Below are 10,594 nucleotides of genomic sequence, written 5' to 3' on the forward strand. Positions count from 1 at the left end.
GCCAGTCTGCCCTGTTCACAGGCCATCAGTACCTTACTTTGCCAACTGCAAAGTTCCTTCAGGGAGGCGGTAGAACTTCCTGTGTACCCTGATGTCGTGTCCCAGAAAGTCTGCCAAAAGATCTTGTTCAGTGTCATTTAGATTTAGTACTCTTGACAGAGTGGCTACTTGTTTTCTTAGTTTTGTCGATGACAGAGCTTCAGGTTTTTTGGCCCCACAGTTTTTAGCCAACTCACGGATGCAGTCAGACCCCCTAAGCCTTGTTTCAAAGCCTGCTCTGGCAAATAAGTAGATGTTTTCACCTACTCCACATGAGCTTCTCTCTTCCACAAGTAGCTCCAGAGATTGCACCATTGCTGGAGTAAGGATGATAGGCACCTTCCTGCCATGCTTCCCTCGAATTTCCACACGTTCAAAATGCTGGCAGAGCCTTTTCTCCAATGCTGTCAGCGCTTCACCAATGTCTTCATTAAATGGGGAGTTGTCCCTGGTGATAAATGCTTCTAAACGCATCTTTGAGACCTCACCTTCTCTCCTTCGGTTGAAAAGGATTATCTGTGCCAATATTACTTTGGCAAGATTGCTCCAATTCCTTGAGTTTTTCTCATCCGACAACTGCCTGTAATATTCTTTCTGCTTGTCAGTCATGTACATGTGCATTTTTTTCACATCCTCTGCTAACGGAATGAGCTTCGGTTTGTTCCATTTCTTCTCCTCAAGTGTACGGTATGCAGCAGAAGAGATCATCTCATTCCAGGTAAGAGAGTACATGCGTCTAAACTCTTGGACAACCTGCTTCTTTTCATTATTCTGGGATGAAAGAGCTTCAGCTTCCATGATGTCTGCAACTCTCTGGATGCTTTGCCCTAGCTTTGTGGCTAGGGTGGGTTTCTCAAACTTGTTCCTCTTTTCATCAAAGCCAGCTACTTCTTTGACAGCACGAATCACATGGTGAAAGTGTTGTGGATTAATATAATCCTCCATCCTTTTCAGAGGGGTCACCGTCCTTCCTAGGATCACGAGTCTCCCCAGACCTCGCATAATTTGACGAACATTGTCATGTTGAGAGGCAGTTTCACGTTGCCGGTTGTACATTTTCTCTCCAACCTTCATTATATATTGGTCTTCTTTTACTGTATCTGAAATTTCATCTTGAGTCATGCCATTCACGAGGGCCCATACCTTCATGTTCACATCTTTGGGTACAGGTTGAGCAGAAGCACAGAGTGTCTGTATTCTTGTTTTACCAGGTAGTGTTCGGCGAACACTTTGAGCAAGTGAGCACCGTTTTGCGTGCCTCCACAGGGACTTGCGCTTGAAGTACCCAAAGCATGCAAAGCAGTGCTGATAGTCCTTTGGACTGCTCTTGTCATCACTTTGTTTACAAGGTACCAGCGTCCCTTCTCCCTTTGTCAGCGCATCAATGTTGTGTGCCCGATTTCCTTGCTTGCGAAGGAGATCCAGCTGATTTCTCCTTTCTTTGGAGTTCTTTGCAAGAGCCACTGCACTAGCAACTTCCCTTTTATCCCCGTGTTTACGTTCGAGGTGGCGTGCAATTTTTAATTGCGGTTCCCCACAGTAAAGACAGAAGTTTCTCTTCTGGTGGTATTTCTTGGACCCAGTTAATTTTGGAACACAAGCTATAACCAGAGACTCACTTTTCTCAACTGAGACAGAGTCAGCAGATTTTTTCAATTTTGTGTAAGTCTTTCTAATTTTTTTTCTTTTGATTGATGCAGAGTCAGCTTCTACTCGAGAACTTGTGCTTGTCTTAATACTCTTTTTGTATCTTGATTCACCTGATTCCTCTTCTTCACTAGAACTGTCACTTCTGTATCGTTTCTTTGTTTTCAGTCTTGGTTCATCTGATTCCTCTTCTCTGAAATGCACACTGGCTTTCTTACCTCGCTTCTTTTTCGATTCTAAAGTGCTTGGTCTTTGCTTCGGACTATTTTGTTCTGAGTATTCATCTGAACTGGCCTCTGATGATGTGGGGACATACTCCTCTTCACTGATGCTGTTAGTGGAAAGTGAACAATCTTCGTGGTACTCAAGCATTTCTTTGGTCAGCTACAATAGAACAGAGACATTTAATTTATGTTAGAATCAAAAGTGAGCAACGTCATAATGCAATTATATGCTCAAGAAATGTACATAACAGATTAATCTGTTTAGCTGATTATTCAGGGCTTATGTAAATAACATTTGACTGCCACATAGACCTAACAATAAACATGTACAACACGTGAGCTTTACTTACAAATACGCTGTCTGTTCTTGTTAAGGGTGGAACCTCAATGTCATCTTCTATCTGCAAAAATTGTAAAGGGAAATTTGTAAAATTTAAATAGAAGCATTTTGAAAATATCACAGGCAATTAAAGATTAATTACAGGTTTGTATTAATAATGTAAATTATGCGAAAACCTAAGGTCTGCAGGCTAACTTGTGGAACAATAGATAAACTTCATCAATTATATAGCTCTACAAGATCTGAGCCTCACTATGACAGCAACTGATGAAATGTTATATTTGCTGCCAAATCAAGTAGTTACAACTTATGCTTACAATCAGTATAATTGAATTTTTTATGCAAGTTAGTGACAGAAAGAGGCCAGGTGGCTTTTTGCTATGTAAGTATAGTGGAGTCATGGAACCCTGAGCAGAGAGAAGGCACACTTTCACTGTTTTAGTCTGGCTGTGGATGCAGGTTAGTCCCTCTCTGTCCCTCTTCTCATATTAAAAGCTAAACAGTACACTACAATATGTTTCTGAAAACATTTTCATCAAGAAACAGGCTGCAGTAACAAGATCTTGAGTCATGTTTGATCAAAACTACTTAATTTGCAAGTTTGATCAGTATGTGTTCAAATGTTATCTTTTCCCCCCACAACTTTTCCAACAAAGTTCAACAAATGCAGTGTTTCCAAAGTCAAAGAGTAGTCGTGTTAAATAATCAAGACCTCAATATTGATTAAAATAACTGATTATGATTTTTGCCTTAATTGAGCAGCCCTACATGTCTTGATGTCTTTAATAGTTTCTCACTGTACATCGTAATACAGTTTAATATTCATTTTTAATCACAGCAGTGTCCATAATGGGTATAAATGCATGTACCATCATAACTGGTCAGCATTTTGATGACAGGCATTACAAATTCCTCTTTCAGCTCAGACTACTGCAGTGACTTTCAAAGAGGTCACTGAAACTGAAGACATAAATGTATATGTATGTTTATGAATATCCCTGTCATTATGTGTTTTTGTTGGTCACTCTAAAGTACATTATAAAAAGGGGTCATCCAACTAACCGCTTTGTTCAGGCTATGGTGGAAAAACAAGGTTCTCTCTCTCTCATCGTTTAATGTTTTTGTGTGCGCCTTCTCATAGCGCCTCTCACACACATTGTGATGTGCTTTGAGTTTCTGAAGGCGACTTATATGTCGTCTGTTTGACGTGGAAGCCATCCGTCAAATCAGCAACTTCAACTAAATTACAGAAGAAGAAAGAAAAATGTTTTAGGTTCAAGATGAGCGAACAACACCTGTAGTTACACAGAAATCAACATAACATGACTTATATTTTCATATAACCATAAAATTATTCATACTTGACAGAACTAAAACTAAACACTGTGCTGCCAGTGACAGCAGTGTGACCACTGAACCTGATGTTGAACAGGACAAACTGCTTAATATAAAGTTTATAATGAGACCTCATTACGTCTCCTCATCTCACCTGTGCAGTCAGAAGAGGAACCTGAGCTTTCCTCCTGTAAACACAGTGACACATCAGTCAGACTTCAACAGATCACAGCACTCTGCATTTCAAGCTGCAGTCTCACAATTTGGCAGTTTATGGATGTAATTGTAGGAGATACACTAATAATAAATGTAATTTATTAATCACTGGCGATTAATAAAACACTCGTTAATGGGGCACCACCTCCGTTGTTTTGTCTATTTGAATAATCCGGAGGTAATTAATCAAATTCGACTGGACAAGTTTAACTTGTATCAATTTTAATCAATTTCAGATCAATTTATTCAATCTCATAAATGAAGTAGTGAATTCTACACATATCCATCGGTTCTCCACATTAAAAACAAACCTGCACAGACAACGACATACGGTTAAATATGTTTATTGACTAAATAATTCAGGTTAAATAAATGAAATGGCAATTTAAATGAATAACACAGGTAACAGGAAATGTGAAATAACTAAGTAATGGGTTACTAGTGGAATATGGGCTGATGGTGAGATTACGATTTAGGTTGAAGCATTTAAAGGTTACGGGAGTAATTTTAATACTAACGAGACCCTAAACGAATTTCTCTTAAGCTAAAAGATCAGAATCAGAGCCAAATACACCATCTCATGTATCATGTGTGAATCCAGCTGTTGTGAGTGATGGAGAGCCTACTTTCTCAGCAGAGCTGCGGAGTCCGCGGCGGTGGATTCCCTCGGGTGATTTGCGGCTCTAGCTGCCAGTCCCGGTCCAATGGCCGAGGGTCAGCTCGTCCGGTATCAGTCGGTTGGGCACCTCGGTCCTTTGTCTTAGGAAGAGGGCAGCTGGTCCCGTACCGATCCGGTGTAGATCTTGGCTCAATGCCCAGCGGGATGATACCGCTAGCGATCGCTGGGGGCTTGTTAAAGAGTCTGTCTTTTGTTGGAAAACCGCTTGCACGGTCTCGGACACAGCAAGTTGCTGTAGTGTCTTGATGATGATTGTGATAAGGATGTTCTTCTTCGTTTCTTCGAGTGGTTCTCAGGCTCTGACTTTGTAAACTAAATTTAACTTCTTGAATAAAATAACTGAGGATGATACGTTGATCAGGCGGATCTTCCGTTGTTAGTTAATGCAAGGTAATCTAAATTAAGTTCACTTCTTCAAAAGCAGGTTACGATACTTAACTGTATAAAACAAATTAAAACAGAACTTCGTTCTGGTACAAACTTAATAAAAGAAGCTAATCAATACTGCGAAAAATATAAAGTGAGAAAAATCAACGCGTGAGCACTTCTGCTGAGATCGCTGTCTTGGAGCGTGTTTCAAAGTAAAGTAAAGAGCTTCGAAAATAAGTTACAAAAGAAAACTTTAAACAAAACTTAAACTAAACAAAACTGAAAACTAAAAACAACTTTTAAAACTGAACTGAACTCGAGAGACGTGATCTCTCCGTTTTATTATTTGCAAATCGAGGCGTGTCTAGGCGGGGCTTACCGGCTTTTATCTCCAAGATTTAAACGTTACAAAACAGTACTTCACCTTCTCACAGATTCTCACCATGGCTCAATAGATGTACTTTGTCTATCATGAAAAGGATTATGACGTGATTAAACATTGATTATACATATTCAGCTTAATACTTGTTAAAACAAAGACATATCAGAGTCATTTACTGGTTATAACCATGAACATATTAAACAGAATATTTCTCGTCCAACTGTACCAGGACTCACCACTGGAGGGCACTGTGGTTCCACCAAACACAAGACATATTTAAACATTAAATTTGATTTCAGTCAAATTTCATCACAGAGAAACGGGGGAAAGATCAGTTTTATGAGCTTCTCTTACTGATCCTTAATCTGTTGGAATTAAGAGAATGAGATCCTAACTTAATGGTTAATTAGAAATGGTCTGAAATCTGGAGGAACACAGAGACCATTTGGTTGGAATGCGACCACAGATAAGGGTCGTAAATAACAGAAGACAGAGTAACAGCATAGAACAACTCAGCAGAAGGTGTCTGGTGTCCACTCTGGAGAGTGTTTGTGGATCAGAAGTCATAGAGACAGAGAGAGAAATAGGTAGAAAGAGATCAGGCGTGTTACTTAATCTGCAAATGTAAAGACATTGTATTAACACAGTCTCTGATAACCAGATGGCTTCGGTCCCTCCTGATGTGGAGAGAGTAGGTAACTTCATGTTTCCTCAGACTGACCTGTGAGGGCAGGATTTATCTGTTTTGAGGGAAAAGAGAGTTCAGAAATGGGAGAGAAAGTTCATCCAAAGGCTTTGGGTTGTAAATTAATTAAAACTGTCCTCATTTGAAGTCTTTATGGTCCAGGAGAACACTATCCTCTCTGCCAGGAGATTAGATGTCAGCCTGAAAGGCGCCTCCTTCATGTAAATAATCTTCATCCAGATGAAAAGGGTTAACAAGAACAACAGGGCCTCAATGTAATGCAGAGGCGATGGACAGATATGTTCCTACATAATTAACATCGTGACATGAATCTAAAATCATCTCAATGTTGATATTTGGTGTGTGAATGACTCATAAATGCATCAAACATACAAACACATCAGAGGGTCTACCACTGTCCTCTGTCCTCACACCCTTAGGCCCTCTGTCCTCACACCCTCGGTTCAAGTGAGGAAAAACTTGCCCAAAACTATTCATGTGGCAGTGACACAGTATATTACTTTGATAAAACAACGGAAGCTCATTGTTCATGAAAAACGGAGGATGAAGTCATCATCATCATCATCTGTCCTCCTCACTCAACATGCATCCTATTTTACTACGACAGAAACAAGCTGCTTCATCATAAAGTGTTTTAACAACAGAAAAACTCAGTGTGCACAGACTTTAGTTTTAATTTTAATTTCTATCAGAAGTTTCTCTGTCTCTGTTCACAGGCCGCTAATTGGCCGTAGCTGTCAGCTAACGTCACATTAGCCATTAGCTGCCCAGGTGGTGAAGTTTGAGCACATTGACGCAGTTAGCTATTTTTACGTTGCGTTAACGTGTGGAAACAAATGCAAATGTAAAATGAACAGCGCACTTATTTTACAGGGAGCAACAATAACTCAAAACTTACCTTATTCATTCGAAGTCGCGCAGTAGTCCGTGTATATGTGGCTCGCACGGTGCCGAGTCGCGCTGGCCCGAGGGCTCACGTGCGGAGACGGAAAAGGAGCGCTGGATTTATGACACAGCGCACACCTGAGTAACGACGCACATTTGAGTAACGACGCACATAGTAATGAAGAGCACAAAAGACACACTGACGGTTCGCCCGGGGGGGGGGGGGGGGGAGGGCGCTAACATAGACACGTGATCGGAGCAGGTGCAGGAGGGGAGACAGTTTTGTTTTGTTTTTTTAGATAGTTCTTATTAGGACCGCGGTGTGTTACAGCCCAGTCTGTGGATACATGATCAGACAGAGGGGTCTAATGTTTTTAGATAGTTCTTATTAGGACCGCGGTGTGTTTCACACACTCATGATGTGGGGGAAGGACAGCCTACAGGCTGTGGATACATGATCAGACAGAGGGGTCTTATGAAGACCACCGTTGCATTGTTGTGGGTGATACAAACAGTAGAGACATTAACATATATGCATACATCCAACACGCTGCATTCCCATTCACACACAAATATTAAAGTAGGCTACAGTAAGCATTAATGCTCTGCATAATAGAAAGAAGGACTGTGTGACTAACATTCTCCTTTCTCTACCTCCATAGCATTTAAGCATCCTCCAGGCCATCAGTTGGTTGGCTGCACCTTAAACGGCCAGGGCTGGCAGGTATAAATAGGGTGGCCATTTTATGATCTTTCTCTCTTTTGTTCTGGGCAGCCAGGAGTTCTGCTAAATGGTAAATTTAATTTGTTCTTGGGGTTTGATTATTTAGTTATGTAGGAGTGGTCAGTAAATGAACGCTTTCGTAGTGTCACAAAATACGTTCCTTTTATTGGTTATCAGTAACGGCAATATAAATTAAACTCGTCTTAAACAGAAATACTCGCTTTGCATTATTTTAGCCTGGCGATCTATGTAGCTCACTAAATCAGCAAACCTCGCTCTTCTGCCTCTTCGCTCTTTGATATCAAAAGCTTCAGTACGCCAGCGTTCTTTCATTTTGTAAGGCAGTTTAGACACCACCGTTCGTAGGTTGGTAGGATTGTCCATCTCGTCTAAGTCTATGTCCTCCATAGAGTTGCGACATCCAACAAGAAACATTGCATAAGCACTCAATGACTTCCCGTCGTCTGACTTGATCTGTGGCCACTTTAATGCCTTATCGATGTATGCACTGGCGATCTGTAGTTCATCCCCATAGTGTTTATGAAGAAGACGCTTCGCTTCATAGTAGCCTTTGCAGGGTGGCATGTGAGCACAGCTGCGGACTAACTCTTGGGGTTCACCGGCTGTAAACTTTTCCAAAAAATACAATCTGTCTTGATCATTATCTATCTTTTGTTCTATTGAATGCTCAAATGCTCTACTGAACGATTTGTACTGCAGTGCATCACCTCTGAAGACAGGAATATCCTTCACTGGTAGCTGAGATTGCTTTTGTTGTTTAACTAGCAGTTCAGTAATCACATTCTGATTTTGCATGACTTTTATTATGTCCTCACCTCTGTTGGTTGGTGCGTTATAGCTCAAATCCTGTGGAGCCACATTGTGCAGCGTTTGTGGTGGTGCATAAAAGTTCATGCTGCCTGGTTGGAGAGGAAAGTGTGGTGTTTAAGGGAAAAACACAGCAAATGTCACTGTATGTTTAAACAGGGATCAGGTTAATCAGCGCCCTGCTGTTTAGTGTTATACCCTGTATGCCCATAAGAGGGAGCAAGGAGTATGTGGTATAAAAAGAAAACACGTGTTGTGCCTCAGTTGAGTGATGTGTGCAGTTCTGTTGTAGTTGACCTGATTGCCTACTAATAAATGGCTGCTGCCGTCTAGCACTCCAAGTCGTCGTGTTTTCACCTCCTTCCCCACATGGTCTGCCGACACGACAAACATTTGGTGACGAGGATGAGATTTCGTGTGGGTGAAAAGAGTTTTATTCAGTAAAAGAAAAACTCCGTCGAGACGACAGGACAGCGAGGAAAATGGCAGGTGCGTTCGGGAAAAGTGAAGATCTTAACTTCGATTGAAAACGAAGAACAATTCGACGCCTATGTGGAAAGGTTAGAACAATTCTTCGTGGCTAACGGACTAAAACTGGACGAAGATAAGACCAAAGCTGTGTTCCTCACTGTGGTTGGTAAAAAGAACCACATGCTGCTAATGGACTTGTGTGCACCAGAGAAACCGTCCGAGAAAAGTTTAAGAGAGCTGCTTCAGTTACTGCGCGAACACTTTGTGCCCAGGACAAACGTTATTGCTGAAAGATATAAGTTTAATACAAGAAACCAGAGAGAAGATGAGTCAATCAGTGAGTACATGGCTAGCCTGAGAAAGCTAGCGGCGTCGTGCCACTTTGGGACTTTTCTAGAAGACGCTCTCAGAGACAGGTTTGTGTGCGGGGTTAAAAGCGCAGAGCTACGGGACCGCATGCTGACTGCGGCTCACTCAAAGCAATTGACTTTGGCAGCTGCTTATGATATAGGACTGGCACACGAAGTAACGAAACAAAATGCGCAGCAGTGGACACACAAAGCTTTCAAGGCTAACGCCATTTCCAAGGCAACCGTGTCAAAGAAGGAAGAGCGCGGAAAACCATGTTACAGATGCACCGGAAAAGGGCACGCGCCGGACGAGTGCCGCTTTAAAGAGGTGGACTGCCGGGTGTGTAAGAAGAAAGGACACATCGCCAAGGCATGCAGATCCCGACCAGAGGGGAGAAAAGAAAAACCGACCAAATGGACCAAGCACCTGGATGCTACAACCCGAGCAGCTGACAGCGACCAGGATAAAGCCCAGGAGTCGCCGACTGGAGCGCCCAGCCTGCCGGACGAAACGCCGAGAGACGTCGCTTCACGAGAGAGGGAGACAACGACATCACCTGTGAAGCCGCAGCAACATAAAGATGGAATAGCCGAGACTGCACCGGAGCCTGGCTTTACCACACGGTACCGGGCAGGTAACGTCAGAGATGTAGAACTGTTTTCAATAGACACTGAAAGTGGCGACACTGCATCTGAAGCAGGTAGTGAGATTGTAAAACCTTATTATGTGTATATAAGGGTAAATGAGAAACGGTTAAAAATGGAAATAGACACAGGTGCAGCCGTGTCTGTGATTTCTGAAAAACTGTACAAAAGAAGGTTTAAGAAAGAAAAACTAATGCCTTCAAACTGTGTGTTGAGAACCTACAGTAAGCAGTCACTCAGACTAATGGGGAGTATTACTGTTAAAGTAAAGTGTAATGGAAGCACACGCGTACTTCCCCTCCTTGTGGTAAAAGGAGATGGTCCAGCCTTGTTGGGAAGAGACTGGATCCAGCAACTGAAACTAAGCTGGTCAATTGTAAACAAAGTAGCACCTGATAGCTTTGAAGAGCTATGTGACAGATACCCAGAGGTGTTTCAGCCCAGTCTAGGGAAAGTGACGGGCATTAAAGCTAAACTACATGTGGTGTCAGGGGCTGTTCCCAAGTTTTGTAAACCACGGCCTGTGCCATATGCACTCAGGGACGCTGTGGAAGCCCAACTAAATAAAATGGAGGCTGATGGGGTTATCACACCTGTGAATTTCAGTGAATGGGCTGCACCCACTGTGAACATTCCTAAAGTTGATCAGACAGTGCGAATCTGTGGGGACTATAAAGTGTCTATAAACCCCTGGCTTGAGGTAGATCAGTACCCCATACCAAAACCACAAGATTTGTTCACAAAACTAGCAGGA

This window comes from Pagrus major, chromosome 21 (assembly GCF_040436345.1).
Source record: "Pagrus major chromosome 21, Pma_NU_1.0".
In the NCBI taxonomy this organism is placed as follows: Eukaryota; Metazoa; Chordata; class Actinopteri; order Spariformes; family Sparidae; genus Pagrus; species Pagrus major.